This window comes from Manis javanica, chromosome 1 (genome assembly GCF_040802235.1).
Source record: "Manis javanica isolate MJ-LG chromosome 1, MJ_LKY, whole genome shotgun sequence".
NCBI lineage: Eukaryota > Metazoa > Chordata > Mammalia > Pholidota > Manidae > Manis > Manis javanica.
Window position 1 is genome coordinate 113,201,767 of NC_133156.1, and position 19,032 is coordinate 113,220,798.

Here is a 19,032-nt window from a genome sequence, read left to right on the forward strand (position 1 = left end):
TCATATGTTTGAGAAAAGCTGGCTAAAATAGAAAGCGGACTTGTACAGTAACAGGGTTTAATTTTTGGTGTTCCTCCTAAGCTTCTATTAAAGCAACTCAGATAGATGCAGTAATTTGAATGATGGTAACCCAGTTTCACCAGCTTTCCAAGGTGAATGTCTTAGGGATGGCATTGAACTTCAATTAAGAGCATTAACATCAAAGCTGGACATTCCAGGGTTGGTTGAGCATAAATTGCCTCATCTTTGAATGGGGATAATGGCTCCTACCTAGAAGGGTTGTTATTGCTAATTAAATTATTGAAAGATGACATAGATTGGTGGGGTTTTACAATGTCTCCTACTCTATAATCTTACTTCATATTTGTTGTCCAACCCATCTACATTTATGTGTGATAATCATAATTTGACTATTAACATAGTTTAACAGATCTACTTAAAATTCAAAAGTCTTCAACTGGGTTTTATTTTTACAGAAAACCCATTATTAGAGAATTATAGTAGCCTAATAAGTCATAGTTAACAAAATGCCAGGTGATTCTTCCTGTGAAATACTAATAAAACTAAATTGCAGATGCTAGCATGGAGTCTTCTATGATTCCAAGGCTAAGAGACTGTGAGAAAAGAAGAAATACTCAACACAGATTGTTAAATAAAATATCTTCAGGGAGAAAGTGATAATTTCATACAGATACATTAATTGGTCCAGGCACTGATCAAGGTTATAAGAAAACAGGTGGTAGATGCATGTTTTAGAAAAAAGGTAAATGTCATATGGTTAGTCAGTTGATCATTAATATTTACAGAGGGCCTTCTCCTTCATTTATGAGTGGTCTGCATCTTTGATAATGGTTTGCATCCTTAATATTCATCACAAGCAAGACTGAAAGGGGCTAAGGATGATATTTTTTTAGTTGGTGGACTAAAACACATATGTCTACAGTTTCCCTAACACTTAAAATAGACTTAATTTCAGAAGTCATAGGTTTAATTTCTAGTAGGACTCTGCTTGTATTAATAATTACATTTTATGTTTCTAATATGTTCCCAGTGTTGGGCTTTCTCCCTACTGTGTTCTCTTAGGAAAAAAAAATTTTTATTTTACAAATATAATGAATTTTTCATCATGAAAATAGTATTGTCACATTATAGAAAATACAGAAAACAAAAAGACATAATTCTACCACTCTAAAGTAACATTGTTACAATGTTGGTATTTTACATTTCTGGTTTCCAGTCATATAAATATGTTATTTAGCTTCATTTTAATCACAGTATATACATATATATATATACACACACACACATATGTATATATACACACACACACATATGTATATATATATACATATGTATCCAGCTTTTTCATTCATCTTGATGAAAACTATTTTGTCTTCCCAACCAATCATTATAATGCCTTTTGAAGGTTCTATTAAAGACATACAGCATTTAAAGTTACGCCTTTCAACTTGTAGTATTAGCATATCTCATCTTCACATGGCATGAGATGGGTGGGCAAGATAACCAGTAGCCCCACATTATGTATTAAGGGATGCATCTGAGAGAAAGAATTCTGGTGGATTTTGTGGCCTGAGAATGAATCCTGGCTCAGCCTCTGTATAAATTTTGGCAGGTTGTTAATTCTTTAACCCTCTATAAATGGGAAAATACTTTCTCATAGAGTTGTTGTGGGAATTAAACATAATTATTAACATAAAATCACTTAGTACAATGTCTCCAGTGTAGTAAGCTCTCAGTCACTATGAGTGGACTAGCAGTCAGGCCTCCCATTGCCCGGTCCAGTGCTACTCTCTATACATCATGCTGAGAACCTGGGAGTCAACATAATAATGAAAATGTGCCTTAGAATCTCCAAAGTTCCTATACATCATTTCCGGGGCTGTGGATTATCACAACCAATATTTCATGATTTCTTTACAACTCACATTGTCTCAGAAATACTTCGGCAGCTTTCACTGTGCAAGGTTGCATTTTTTCCTAAACATGATTGACAACAAAATATAAGAGGACTACTCAATGAAATCTCAACAGTGTTCACATTTGAAATGTTAAGATTCCCAAAATGCTGAGCACCACCATTTACAGACATTCAAGTAGATTCAAACTATAGAATTTTCTTCTTAGCCTTTAAGAAGTCCAAGCTGGTGCCTGTACATCTCCCAATCCTCCCCTCTGCTCAGACACACGTAATTGTAAATGCTGGTGTAAAATAGACAACACGGTAGGCTTAGGATTTCTAAGGGGAGATGGGCTTTTGAGGCTCTTCGTTATTTCAGTTTGTCTGTAGGTGAAACAGATGACTGAATTTGTAAAAAATGGAGTGAGATTATGATGCATTAATCTTATTCCAAATGTTAATTTATGGGTTTCATAAGATCTACTTTGCTTTAGAGCTCAGAAAATGTTTTTTCTCAGTAACTCAATTTCCATGGCAGTGCCACTCCAAGAAAATTGAATAGTTATCAGGATGAGAATTTTTGTTCCATGGTGTCTGAGCATCTAGTGATAAATATCATCCCACCCCAGTCAGAGCACTGTAATTTAAACACACACATGTGAATAAACATAGAGTGCAACTATGAAATAAAAACAAAATTATCTATGTTAGCATTCCAAATCTTTCACACAAAATATATTTTTGTTATTTACCTAGGACCTTGCATATACATTGCAAAGTGTAAATGTGAAAATTAATTCCAGCCCATTTGTTAAATTAATATCTTCTAAGAAAGAAACTTTATAATCATGATAAGAACAAACTGTAGTGAAAGGTACAACTGGACTGGGTATCTAGTGTTCAGAGCATGAATTAGCCCTTATGCCCACCCTATTAAGAAATTAGCACTGAGTTGCATGATTATTTGGCCCATTATTATCTCATTTTGGTTTGACCAGACTGTCTTAATTTTAAAACTAAATCCTGCATCTGAGGAACACTTTCAGTTCCAGGCAATCTGGAACAGTTGGTCACTCTTCAGAGGGAACACTGAGAAAGATCTGTGTTTGGGAAGGAAGAGGAAGAGGAATCATTCAAACATTAATGGACTGCAATACCGGGAACATTCACAACATTTAGGACATCCAGATTGATCATGAGTTACTGTGAAAAGGAAGTACTGCCTAAGGATGTTGCTGGACTAAGGTTTAGGCAGTCTCTACAATTCTGGGGCTGGATTTTCCTGACTCCCAGTTCATTCAGAACCACTCCAGAGACGTTAGTTCGTTAAAAGATATGTATCTGCCAGCACAGACCTTCTTCTTTTAAGATGACATGGTTACACATCCTTTTCTATGCTTCACCTGCTTCCTTTGCCCGTTTTGTTTCCACTAAACCTGATGTTGATACATTTCTGTTATTCCCTACTGCCTTTCAGGAAGCCGATATGAGCTTCCCCTGATTGCATTCCAGATGACATGACCACATTTTAACTTTATTGTCCACACTTGCACATTCTATTTTTTCAATATCTGCCTTGTGGATAATGTCTGTATCATGGATCCTAACTGCTGTCTCTGACATTTGATTTTAAGATTCCCATGTAGAGGATGGAGGCTCTAGCCCCACTCAAGTTTTTTGAAAAGCAAACACATTTATTGAAAGAGGGATCATGCAAACATTTTCCTTTTTGCATTTTTTTTTCTTCAGAGGCTAAAAAATTATGTTAAATGACTTCAGTAATATGTCTTCATTAGCTTTTGTTTTCCCACTGCAGAAAAATTTTTCCTCAAAGCATACAAAATGTCACATATTAACCCAATTCATAGTGCTTTGAGTTGTTTTAATTATCATCTGTGGCCTTGATGGACCTATGGATTTAGCAGGTAGGAGGGAAGAGTCACTTTTTTTATTTTAATTCATTTCTTATGCTACTTTTATTCTGCAAATATTTCTTCTTACCTATTATGGACTAGATTCTCAAAGGTGGAAAGGACCTCTGAAAAGACTGGAGGAAACAAAATAAGCCTTAACCATTCCAAAGTGAATAGCATAGAGCTTGTCACATAGTAGGTACCAAAGTACATGACCAAGGATATATGAGATAGCTAACTACTTCAATAAAAATGTTATGCTGTTTTTGTGATTTTTGTGGTATTTGTCAGCTTTTCCTATTTTGTAAATTATGATTTCTTTCACATTCTAATTACATATTCACTCTTATACCTAATTTTAAACTAATATATTATGAATCTTCTCTTTAACAGTCTCCTAAACTGTATATGCTTCAGGCACCTCAACACCTAGATCCACCTGTGTTCATCTAGAAAAAAATCAGCAAATATTAGTTCTGAGCTTGAGAATTTCAGTCCAAAAATATATACACATGTTGGATGTCCTTTGGTTTCTACAACAGAGACTACTAGCTGCACAAATAATCTGATTCTCAGGAAGTTAGGAATATATTTAGATATCAGCAAAACAAGGATTCATCATACCTTCGTGGCATACAAAATATATATTTGTGTGGATTGAAAAGAAAATCCTTGTTAGGTTCTCAAGTATTTCTGGGTAACTTGGTATGACTGTCACTTGGGAGCAAGCTTTCTTGTGGTCATGAAAATTTTTTATAGTTTCACCTGTTCCTCTAGCAGTGATTTAAAGACTGGTAAAACCAAATGGAAAAGAAGATAAAGGAGAGTTTTAGCTTGTTCCTAACACTACAAGTTTATTAAGTTATGAACCATGTGCTCTATGCATACTTCCTGCAATCTCTTAATGTTTTGTGACAGGTTTAATATAGCAAAATTGGACATGCTGTCACAGTCCTTTTGACAGCTACCTGGTTTCCACGCACTAATACCACTGGCCTCTTGCCCAACGCAACTACGCTTGAAAAGCAGGCCAAAGCACACATCAAGTAAAATCAGGCAGCATAAAAAAAAAAAAGAAATGTATTTCATCATGCAAATACTACATACTTCTGAGGAATCTTTAAACATTACTCAGTACAGTACTGACTGGCTTGGAAGGAGGGGGAAAGGAAAGGGTACTTGTTAAGGTATTTAAAGACTGCCTGGTATAAGGTAAATCATCTAAAATAATCTTAATTTAAGATAACAATGCACAACTTTATTTTTTCACTTATATCCATTTAAAGTCCTTGGTATAAATTCAGATGAAATAGTTATGTAATAAATTAATTGCTTTCTATATAAGTAAGCTTGGAAAAGTGCATATAGAAGAAATAGATGAAAAAATTTTCTTTTTACAAAATAGCTTAATCATTTTTTAAGTTAGACTGGATAATTCATGGAGCATTTTACCTCAAGAAGACAAACGGTAGACTTAAAACCATCTCTTTCTCTTTGCTTCACAATCTTAATGATAATTGTAGCTATAAAATATTGGTAAATGCCAAGTACTAACACAGCATCAAACCTTAGAATCTGGTAGGGAACAGCGAATGTAGAATAAGAAATATTAGAAAACAAGCCAAATTCTTGACTATCTATTTGTACCATTGTTCAAAAATCCCAGTGTCTTATCAGAGAGGCAATGGAGGAAAGCAAAAGTGAAACGACAATCCTATAGACTCCAGTGGTCACAGTAGGTTATGATAACTGCTGGCACTTTTTCTCCTTTCTGTCCACTCACATAAACCCTTACATTCTGTATTTACTTATTTCATCATATACTGAGTCACATTCTAATTTCTTACTATGTATCTGTTCTTTATTTGTATTTTCAATGTTAGCTTTGAATAATATTTTTGTTATGATTTTTGATGGTACTTTACTCTCCAATAAACCAGTTCTGAACCATTGACTCATTTTAGTGAACTGGGGGAATAACTACAACTCAATAATAAAAGCAAAAGGAGCAAATTTAATAAAATCTAGAAAACCACTAGCAAACAACATAAAAACATATTGGTTTAAATGATAATTACTCATTTAATTACATATTAACCAAGATTAACTCCCTGTATAGTTTTGAAACAGAAACCATCCTAACAACATAATTATTAAGAATGCAACAGGATTTGGAGAGAAATAATAATAAAAATATATTACACATTAGAAAGTAGAGATTTCTAATCTGTAACAGATTACAGATTAGAAAATTTGAAAGTCTAGCAATAGCAAAGTTTATCAAAATTGTAGAAAAATGGAAAATGTCAGTTAGTATAATCCCTATAGAATAATATTTTTCAGTTTCTAGAAAAGCTATAATGTGCACTTAATTATCTAACAATTCTGCTGTACTTAAACTCATTCTAAATTATAAATATGAGCATAAGAAATGTATCAAGATGTTTTTTGTGATATTGTCTTTGTGAAAAGATGGAAACAACCCATTCACTGAGGGAGAATGAAGTGTCCCAAAACCCAATGACAAGAAGTAGGGCCACTTATAATTCAGATATTTGAAGTTATCAGATATGAATTTCAAATAACTATGATTAATATGGTTAAGAGATATTATAAGGTGACAAAATGGAAAATCTTACCAGAGCCCCGGACTTTATAAAAATTTAAGAAAAGATAAAAAGAAATTTTAGGTATTTGAAAAACAATATCTAAAATTGAGAATTCCATGGATGGGTGTAACAATAGATTATATAGAAGATAAGTTTAGTAAAAACAAAAATAATTCAGCTGAAATTATATAGGATCAAGCTAGAAAGAAAAAAATTATGAGAAATGTATAAAAGAGCAAAAACGATAACTGAGGACAGGTAAATTAAATGATAATGATTGGAATCCCAGAAAGAAACAAACAAAAAAAAAAGTAAAGAATGGGGCAGAATTTTCCAGGGCTGATGGAATCATCCAGTCACATATCCAAGAAACTTTAAAATCACAAGGCAGGCAATAGGCAAAGAACACCACACACATGCATGTATAGCAAACTGCTGAACACCAAAATCTAAGAAGAAAAAACACATTACCTTCCAACGATCATAAGATTGACAACTGGTTTCTCATCAGAAATACCTCAACAGAAGATAATGGAATGATATATTTAAGGTGCCAAAAGAAGAAATCCTGCCTACCTACAATTTTAAATTCAGTAAAAATGTTTCCAAAAATTAAGGTGAAATATATGTGCTGGAGAAAAAAAAGCTGAAATAATATATTACCTGTAGACTGACATGGAAAAAAATACTAAAGGGAGTTCTTTAGCTATTCAGAAATTGATCACAGATAGGGGCACAGATTCAGAAAATGAAATAAAGAGCAGTAAAAGGAATATATATATTTCAGCTTTTTAAGGTATATACAACAGTAACCAACATTGACATTCTGGATGACAAAGCAAATCTCAACATATATTAAGTGACTAAAATCCCTGCAAGTACTTCCTTACACTATAGAGGAGTTAAGTTAGAAACAACAATCCAAACATAGTTCAAAAAATACCCAAATATTTAGAAATTAAGCAATAGAATTATAGATTACTTGTGGGTCAAAGAAGAAAACTCAGTCACTCATAAAATATTTTGGGCTAGAAGATAATGAAAATATCACATAGAATTTTAGTGTATGCAGTTAAATGTGGCTTTAAAGGAGATATATAATCTTAAATCTTAAAAAACCAAAAAGGCTGCTCATCAATCATATAAGGATATACATGATGAATTTAAGGGCATAAAGTCACATTAATCCTAAAAATATTAGATATTAAGAGATGATGAAGATGTGCAGAAAATAAATAAATAGAAAATAAACATAATACTGCAAATTAACAAAGCCAAATGCTCTTTGAAAAGGCTAAAAATCCTGGTATATACCAAATAGAGCAGAATAAAACTCTACGATTCTCAAGCCGCAAACACACAAATTACTGATATCAAGAATGAACCAGTGGACATCCAACCTATCTTGCAAATGATAATAGGTAAAGAAACAGGTCTAGCAACATAACTGAAAATTTAAATAAAATGAAAAAAATACCTAGGAAAAAAAACACCATGCCATAAATAGTATAAAAAGAAATAGAAAATTCAAATAATCCAATATCTATTGTAGACATTTGAAATTTATCATAAAGAAAATTTCAGACCCAGTTGATTTCCCAGGTGTATTCTTGCAAACATATACTAAAGATATAATAACAATCTACCTATTTTTCCAGAGAACATACATAAACAAAATAACAAATTATAAACAAGCTTTTCGAGATAATAGAAAAAGAGGAAACACTTTCAACTAGTTTTATAAGTCTGGTACAACCTTGACACCAATATCTGAAAAGAATATTAAAAGAAGGGAAAATATTAGCTCAATCACTCTCATGAGCACAGAGAATAAAATATTAGCATGGTATATTAAGTAACATATGAAAAAGGATATAAAATGATAAAGTTTAATTTATTCCAGAAATTTTATATTAAAATATTCCAATTTAATTTAACCATTAACATAAGACAGAAATGAATAGCTCAATAGATGTAGAAAGACTAAACACTATTTGATAAAATTGAACACACATTCATGATAAAAAGAATAAGCAATTTAGAAATAGAAGAAAGTACCCAGGATCTATTAAATTGTATTGTATAGTATGTAACATATGTCATATTTAATGACAAATGAGCAAAAGCCTTCCCCCAGCATTTTGCCTAAGGCAAGGACAGTGACATTACAACTTGATTCACCCATGTCCTAGAAGTTGTAGCCAGTGCAATAGGACAGGAAAAATGAAAAATATATACAATTGACCCTTAAACAACATGGGTTTGGACTGCAGGAGTTTACTTATATACAGATTTTTAAATATATATTGGAAAATGTTTTGGAGATTTGCAACAGTTTGAACATATTCTTCTCTCTAGCTTACTTTATAGCAAGAATAGAACCTATAACATAAAATATATAAAATATGTATTAATTAACTGTTTATTGGTAGGGCTTCCAGTCAAGAGTAATCTATTAATTTTTAAGTTTTGGGGGAGTCAAAAGTTACATGTGTTTTTTCAACTTCATGTTATTCAAGGATCTGAAAAGGAAGATATGAAAGTACCATTATTTGCAGTTACCATGATTGCATATTTAGAAAATGCAAAACAATTTGCATAGTCAATAATCTATGGACAATGTCTCACTCAAATTTTCAGCAATTCATTTTAGTGAAATTGACAAGGTGAGTCTAAAAACTATGTGTAAATATAAGGTCTATAAAAGCTAAGACTATCTCAAAGAAAAACAAAGTACCAGATATTAAGGCTTATCTACCAGATATTAAGACTTATTCTAAATTTGTAAATTAAACAACATGGTATTGGCGCCAAGATAAACATTTAGATCCATGGAACAGAATGGAGTCCAGAAACAGACTGACATATCGTTAAATAATATATGGCGAATGCACTTCTATAATGCCACAAGGGAAAGGTAAACTTTTCAATAAATGAAGCTTTGTTATTAAATGGAAAAAACTAAATCTTCACTCCTAACTCATCCCCCACACACAGACACACAAAGTGGGTTGTAGACCTAAATGTGAAATGTAAAGGAATAAAGACTCCAAAAGCTTAAATAGAATAATTTCATCACTTTACAGATAGCAAATAGGACAGAAAACTAATTATAAAGGAAAGATCAATTATCCAAAACTTCTTTTCCTCCAATGACACCATTAAGAGAGCAAAGATAAGCTACAAAGTGGGAGAAAATATTTGTAATATATATGTACCTATTTAACAAAGGTTCTGAGCTTAGCATATAATAAAAAATCCTCTAATAAATAAGCATACTACAGAACTGCCTCATCCCTACCCCCAATGGGAAATTTACTTGAATGGCCAATTAACAAAAAGTGGGTACTCAAATGGCTAAGAAGTATGGACAGTGCTAAACATCATGAGTAATCAGGGAAATGAAAATTAAAACAACAGTGGAAAGCCATTAAACTGACATGAAAATACTTTCTTTTTTATGTGACAATACTAAATGCTGGCAAAATTGTAGAGCAATTGGAATACTCATACACTAATGGCAGAACGGTTAATTGGTCAGTCAATTTAACAGTATGTCTAAAGCCGATACACAAATATTCTGACCCAGCAATTCCATTTCTAGGCATATCTTCAATAGAAATGTGTATATATTTTTACCAAAAGATGGCCATAAAATGTTTCATAGTGTCATTCATTCATTTGCAGGCCAAAAAAGGAGATCTAAATATCCATCAACAATAAAATGAATAAATAAATCATGGTATATTTACACAATAGAATACTATTGGGCAACAAAATGAACTATTATTACATCAAGCAATATGGATGAATCTCACAAATACAATCTTAAGCAAAATAAATTAGAAACAAATGGTACATGCTATACAATTGCAATTACATGAAGTATAAAACAAAACTAATAAAAAATGATAGAAATAAATAGAGTGGTTATCCTTGGGTAGGTGAAGCTGATAGTGTTTCTATCTTTTGTGACGTTTCTCTGGTGCCTTTTCTTTCTGCAAATTCATCAAGCTGTTCATCTAGGAGATACGTATTTTTCTTTATCATGTTATATGCATAAATATTCTACTTTAAATTTCTTTTTTAAAAAAAAGAGCAAAGTGGAAAAATGACATGTCTAGTGTATGTTTGAGACAAAATTTTTAAGTAGGAGTTAAATTCATATAGAATTAGGGAAAAAATATGTAGATAGAAGAGTGTTAAAGTTAAAGGGTAAGAAATGTGGCTGTTAATTCATTTGAAAGAACTCATCTATGGAAGAATCCCCAAAGCAAGAAAGATTAGAGATTCAGTTCTGAGATGAAGTGGTAAATGCAATACTTGTGAGTTTCTGGGTAGCAAGGATTATTTGTGCCTGATTCCCAGCAATTCCGTAAGAGTGCCTTACATGTAGCTGCTCAATAAATGTTTAACTACTTGCAGAGCAGTTTTACAGAGACAGTTTTTGTTTGAAAGACAAGCAGGGAGCCAAGTGGGAGAGGGAGGTAACTCCTAACCACATCTTCCACATTCCTGGACCTTGACCTCCAACTTTAACATTTATGCTAGTTCTACTATAGGCAGAGGAGCAAGTTTTGAGAGGTTAAGGAAAATGCAGAGCTTGGATTACTTTAGTTTCATCTCCTCTGAATAATAATAATTACATTGTGGAAAGTCTGTTTTATTTTTCATTAATCTATTTAAAATATTTTTAATTGCACGAACTTAGGTAATATAATTTACAAAGAAGAATTATCAACATTAAATTCCTATAGATCCATTTATATTATGAATGAGCAGTGACTATATTATATGTTTAGGTACAGTGACAATGTTGTGAGTCTGAAGAAAATAGAATGTGGACACACAGTTTACATTATACATTTTCCTTTTCCATAACTCTTTAGGCATTTAAGTATGAACTCACAAAGTATGTCTATATGTTGAAGCATTGATAAAATGTGATTAAATTCAGTCAAATTCAGTCAACCACTTGATTATTCTGGTGGGTGTTTTATTAATTTGTTGTGTAAACTATACTTAACCTTTCCTTCCATACTATTGTTTGACTTTAAATCCATATTTAGTTTTCTCCACATTTTCCAAGGCTACCCTTAGTTCCAATCTACTTTCAAAGGAGAGGAGTTAATATCATTGCTTTAGGCTCATTTAGTTTTCTGTGTGGTCTGGAACCTATCAGTGTTCACCCCCTTTGTCTTATGTCTACATTCTACTTTAGTTTTAATCTCAAACATGTGCATAAGCATTATAAAAATGTGAATATAAATCCAATTAAAAAATGGGCAGAGGAGTTGAACAGTTCTCCAAAGAAGAAATTCAGATGGCCAACAGACACATGAAAAGATGCTCCACATTGCTAGTTATCAGAGAAATGCAAATTAAAACCACAATGAGGTATCACCTCACATCAGTAAGGATGGCTACCATCCAAAAGACAAACAAAAACAAATGTTGGTGAGGTTGTGGAAAAAGGGGAACCCTCCTACACTGCTGGTGGGAATGTAAATTAGTTCAAGCATTGTGGAAAGCAGTATGGAGGTTCCTCCGAATGCTCAAAATAGAAATACCATTTGACCCAGGAATTCCACTTCTAGGAATTTACCCTAAGAATGCAGCAGCCCAGTTTGAAAAAGACAGATGTTTACCGCAGCACTATTTACTGTAGCCAAGAAATGGAAACAACCTAAGTGTCCATCAGAAGATGAATCGATAAAGAAGAGGTGGTACATATACACAATGGAATATTATTCAGCCATAAGCAGAAAACAAATCCTATCATTTGCAACAACATGGATGGAGCTAGAGGGTATTATGCTCAGTGAAATAAGCCAGGCAAAGAAAGACAAATACCAAATGATTCACTCATATGTGGAGTATAAGAACAAAGAAAAACTGAAGGAACAAAACAGCAGCAGAATCACAGAACCCAAGAATGGACTAACAGTTACCAAAGGGAAAGGGACTGGGGAGGATGGGAGGGAAAGGAGGGATAATGGGGGGGGGGTAAAGAAAGGGGGCATTATGATTAGCATGTGTAAGTGGGGGGGGGCATGGGGAGGGTTGTGTGACACAGAGAAGACAAGTAGTGATTCTACAACATCTTACTACAGTGATGGACAGTGACTGTAATGGGGTTTGTGGGGGGGACTTGGTGAAGTGGGGACCCTAGTAAACATAATGTTCTTCATGTAATTGTAGATTAATGATAAAAAAAAAAAGAGCACACAGCCAGATGGCAGCTACCTACAAGCCGAAGGGGAAAGTCATGGAATGAAACCTGCCTTGCTGGCTTCTTTGTGACTTCTCAGCCTCCAGGATTATGTGAAATAAACTTCTGTTGTTTAAGTCAAAAAAAAAAAAGTGAATATAGCTAAAATAAGAATTGAGGTTTCCTCTCTTCTTATGCCCTTAAATCCCTCAGAGGTAATAATTCCTTTCAACTGAAAATATTTTTAAATTAGGAGCACTGCTGACAAAAATAAACTTTAAGATGAAAATGACTGCAAAATGTTATGGTCCCACTTAAAACAATCTTAGACCATTGGTTTTGTTAGTACGTTAAGACGAGGGAAATGATTCTTCTGAAAGATACAGTTCTGCGTAGATGAGCAATCAAGAATTGGAACTAGAAGGAAGGAAAATTTCATTGTTCTGTTAGCAGAAAGCCAAAAGTAGTAGTCTCAAGGTTATAATCACTTAGTGTGCCAAATGCTGCATTTGAGAAAAAATTAAGAATTGCAAAAAAAGGTAATGTTAACATGTATAGTTTTTTGTTGAGATGCTTTGGTGGCCCAGAATCTTCATATTTTCCTGAAACAACACTCCCTTATCTATATCTTCTAAACTTCAACAGAATTTATAGCTTGATTGATACCTACCTCAGACCTAACTCCCTCATAAATTGTAAACTTTGTGTTTTCTTTTTCATTTGACTGTGAGTTTCTTCAGGTAAGGACTTTGCCGCCTTATTCATTTTTATTCCTAGTGCTTAGCATTATGCCTGGTGCTTGGTAAATCCAATCCTTGTAAAAAAAAGAAATTGGGAGTGTATATTTTTGGAACTAATTACAAATAATCTTGAGCTAAATGTAAGAGTAAGATAATTAAATCACTATGTCATGAATTCTAAGTGTTCATGTGACTACTCATGCACCCATTTATTCCTTCCCCAACATACTCAGACTTACATGTGTAAAAGACTTGTCAAGGAGTAAACTGGGCCTTATAAGAAAGAGTTGGGTTGACTTAATCTAAATAATTATAATTAAATTTGGTAAAACTATCTTGCACATGCAGTACTCTTTGAACATGCCAGCATTCCTGTCTTTGAATTATGTTAATAGCATGTTTAGATTAATTTTCAGTTTAAATTTAATTTGCAATCTCTATGGACAAATCACCTATCAGTGTAACTCCTCAATGTGACCTTTGTACCAGACTTCTTGCCTTTTCAATCTCATTTTGGATAATGAATATATATTTATACCATTTTCTTATTAATTTTTTCATTCATTTTAGCATCAAAGTTTGGAAAGAAGGTGTATGCTTGCAAGTTGCTTTTATAAGATCATTTGTTTGCTCAGAATGTGTTGTGTGTGTGTGTGTGTGTGTGTGTGTGTAGTATACCACCAGTGTCCTAAATCTTAAGGAAAATCTGGTACACGATTTCATATTTTATCTTTATTAATAGTGGTAAATGGACTCCAAGTAACCCTACAAAAGTGTGAAATGACACATTAGTAACTTGGCATATCTTTTTGACATATGCTCAGCTGGCTGAAAAGCTAAATATTCAGTCAATCACCCCAAAAGTAAACTCTGAAATTTTTTAATACAAAATTGTTTTTTATTTTTCCTCAAATCAGTTGATTGTAAATTTTTAGGTAATACAGCAGATTACTTTATAGACTTATAAAATAAATTATAGTTTATTATTTTTCAGATTCATATTGTTTTCATATTAAGATTTCAGATTATTAATATTTCAGATTAATATTAAGCTCACATTTACTTAGCTTCTATTACGTTCACAATGTTATCTCCTTAAGCTCACATAAGAGATTTTGTTGTAAGGAACTAGGAATCAGGAAAGGTCACTTTTTCAAGATCACACTGACATAAATCATGAATGTTTAGAGCAAAGAGAGAATGAAATTAAATCAGCATTTCCAGAGAAAATAATCCAAGGAAATATACTGCAGAGACTAGAGGCAGGGAAAGACTGCAAATAAAGAGGCCATTGCAGTCATTTATATTTACTAGTAGCAGATATGAATTAACATATATTTGTCAATCTTGTTAGAGTTCTAAGCTAGACTTTCCAATTCTCTTTGTAGTAAAGAACTCTACTAATAAATTCCATGCATTTCAGACATTTTATTTTCTGGATGTTTGTCGCTTTTGTTGTTGTATGTTTATTTGCTTGTTTATTTTGTGGTGAGGGGAGAAAGTCGTTGACTTAGACTATCCGATTGCTCATTTCAAGTACCCTTTAGTCTATAAAAATACAGTGCTGTCCTCTCTTCCCTTATATAATATGCAGAAATGTATATATGCTACTTGTTGCTAACATATAAATGCTTTCTCTGAGAGTCATACTTCTAAAATAGTTTCCATAATTAAAAAAAAATTAGTCCAGGTGAAATATTAGGAAGTCAGATGTCCCAGCCATGCTGAGAAGTTTTTTTTTACAGCACTGGAAGTCACTATTTGTCAGTTAAAGTGTTACATTTAAAAGCAGAAGAATGGATTCTGAATTGATTACCCTTCTAAATCAAGCAGGTAAAACTTAAGCACATTGCCATTTATTGTGCAGGTGAATTTTTTTCACCAATGCTTATTATAAGTTTTGACAAACTAAACCTACACATTTTCCTTACCTTGGGTTAAATCACACTTCTACTTTGCTTTCAACAAGCATGCTTATTTATAAATCAGAACTAATCCAGGGAAAATGATGGCATAAATAAATGTTGGTGGGAGGGAGCTAATTGGGTATGCCATAAGTGTAGGAAATAGTACCCTGAAACTTACACTTTGAAATATGAAAGATGCAGTCAGTGCAATATTTATACTTCAGTCCTTTTCGCCCCCTAAATCACATTTCTTGTGCAAAAGTGCCTATTGGTCAAAGGAAAGTTTAGTGAATCAGACCTTAAATTACTGCACTCAGTAATTGTTGACATATGTGTACTTTACAGCGCTAATTTATTTCACCATGAACCCAGTGTTTATGAACACACAAAAGCAGATTTATAGTATATGAGATTAAGAATATTTTTATTCTTTATTTTAGATTTTTAAGTTAGACAGATTTAAAATATAAAATGCATTTGAAAATGATGTGAATCTGCCCAATGTGAAGCACAATGAATTATAAACTGTTATTTCTTGAGTAACTGAGAAAGAAAATAATTTCATTTAGAAGACATTATTACATACATTTAAAATGCTCAAATAATTTGAGGTTCTTAGATCTAAGGTCATGTTAACAGATAAGAACTTGAGGGGTCACAGGATTAAGTTATGTCTTCAGTGACAAGGCTGTCTCACATTTACGGATCCCTTCTTTGCCTGGCATGGTTCTAAGCCCTTGACATCGATTATTTCATTTAGTCATTATAATAACCATCTGAACTGGGCACTGTTAATATTCCCATCTAATAGATAAGTTAGCTGACTTCCCCTATGTCATGCAGTTAATAAGTGGGTAAGCCAGGTCTGTCTCCAGGGACCAATTGCAGCCACTGCCCTCCATTGTTAGAATCAGGTCTGCTCTTCCTAGTGAGCATATACATAATGACAGCTCCTTACTCAACTGGTGTTTCTTAGAAAATAGTTACTTATTTCAACATCCATAAGTACAGGATGAGATAGGGCAATATGGAAGTTAATTAGATTAAATTGTTAGAGTGATGCAGCTCACTTGAAGCAAAGATCACTGAAAAAAATTTACTAAACTCACTGCAAGGCATATTCTTCTCTTGGTTTTATCCTTTTACTCCTTTCCTCTCTTCCCTCTTCATTTGCCTGTCATGCTGGAGGAATAAATAAGTAAAATAATGAGAATTTAATGAATGTTTCCTGTATAGGCAGGTTTGTATATGAACATATGCTGGTTTGTATGCTGTATAGTCTGATGTAAAATGCCAAGAGAATCATACAGTTAAAGATGATGTTGGTCTTTATCCTCAAGACCATATAGATAAGCTTTACCTCTCTGGACTCAAATGCATAACACATGCCTAGGACAGAAATTTTCAGGGTGCATAAATGGTATAGTTTACACTGGCAATGTGAAATCACCTTAAAATGTTCTTATCTGGATTTCAAAATAGAGTTAAATACTGGTGCTATGCAGTTTGGTATTATAAATTCTGAACCTCTCTCTTAAGGACAGCATAGACATAATACCGTTTTTGCTGTTGTTGAAAATCCATTATTAATCACAAGCAAGTCAGCTAATCAGTTACCTCCACTATTTCCTCATCATTTAAAACAAACTTTCTTTTACTCTATATTAATTCTCTCTTCTCTGCTTTATAATAAGCTTTTGGTTTGGTCCTTCATATGTGTTTTCTTTCCTCAACCAAACTGCAAACCACTAGAGAGCATTTTTGCTTAGACACACAATTCCTAAAAACGTGCTAGAAGAGAAGTCAATAAATGTTATTTGATTGAATTAAAATTATGCAATTTTATATGATAGCTTTTGTATTTGTGACATGCACACACTTAAAACATGAAATATAGTAGACATTTAAAATGATTTTTAAATATATGGAAAAGTACTATTTTATACAATGATACTTTGCGTAATGAAAAAAGGACAAAGTCTGTTTCTTTGAACATTATTAGTAAAGAAACAATTTCTCTGAATCCTTAAAAATTTCTTTCATTTTAAGTTTAAATCATTTTTTTAATGAATTCAAGTACAAAATGAGATTTTGTTTCTTTGTTCTTGGAAATTCTGCTTGCCTTCTCTTAGATTCAAGCTAAATCGTTGCCATTCAAAAACCTGGATAGTCTAGGCAAACAATATGGATAGATTTAATTTCTAAAATATTTTTTGAATAAGAATAGAATCATCATAGTTAAAAGTGAGTACATCAGAACTGATATATACAAGTGTTGGGAACTGGCTTTATACATACAAGAAGATGGACTTTGCTCTCTATGATTTATGAGAGCAAAGAAAACACATACACTTCATCTTTTTCATTTGCCATCTGTGAACCCAGGTACGGGGAGAATGTAGTAAAGGCCCAGGAGCTTCCTCTCAGAAACCCACCTGCCTGTTTGACCATCTGCTCAGGAAATTGCAGTCAGTACTCCCTTGGTCTGCGACATGGTCCGCCCTGCAAATGAGAGCCATTCTCCGGGGCACCTGTTATCTGGACGGGTGCTAGAGTTAAGAGTCTTCCGGGATGCTTCGTCCTGCTGTCCTGCATTGCTACTTACACTCCAGTATTTTTTCTCTTCCCCCACTTGTGGGGTCTTCTCACCTATGGTATCGTAGTGCCAAATTCCCAGGCTTACATCTAAGACCGAGGCTTTTCTTATTATTTCTATTGCTTTCTTTAATAAAGAAATAGCATCCTTCAATTCTAGTGTAACTGTGGGACTGAGGTGAAAATTCTTAAACTGTCTTGAATTCTTTTTGTAGATGACAGAATGCAATTTATATCTAAAACAGATAATTCTAACCAAAGTATCTTTAATATGGAAATCATTTGCCTCATTTTTTTAAATTGGAATATAGTGTCTGGGCCTGAGGAAGGGTGTTTCATCGTCAAAGCACTTTATAACAGCGTTTAGGGCACTTGGGTTTCTTTTCATCCTGTTCTGGGAGGTCAAACTGCAAGAGCCATTTAATCCAGTTATTTGACTTTTTCTCTTTCATCAATACTGGAAGCAAATTGTTGGCATAAATGACTTTTCTTAACAGGCATGTTACTGACCTTTTTGCCAAGAATATGTCCAAGAAAAGTTCATTGTATAGACACTTTAATGGGTTTCCTGTAATTCGCCAAGTTGTGGGAAAACCTGTTCCTACTTCTGTACACGTTTGAAACTCTGAAACCTATTCAGTTTAACACTGTGACTGGTATTATCCCCATACCAAGTCATTGCTTTGCAGTCATTATACCTTACACGCTTCTGGAATCACTGATTTTCAGGCAAGCAGTGCAGAAAGCACTCATACTCCCTTAAATATGAAGAGCTACAACCTCTTCAGCTGCTAGCAATTTTAAGCCTGCCATTTCACTGAATCCAAGGGGAAGTGCTTTAAGCAAATTAAATGACTCATTATCATTCACTGAGTCATGACTGGGTTTATCAGCAACATATAAGGCAGAGGAAGACATGGTTCTTTCCCCAAATTTTCAATTATGTTATCCATGCATTTATAGGACAGTTCTCTAACTAGTATTGTGCTGAAGCAACTCCTGGATAGCAAGCTACATGAATAAGGAAGGAAGAGAAAAATCTGCCCAGGCTCAAAGGCACTGGGATTCTATAGCTTCTGTTTCTTGAAAGCAGGAACAACTGTAACATAGAGAGAAATCTAAATGGCCACTAATAGGGA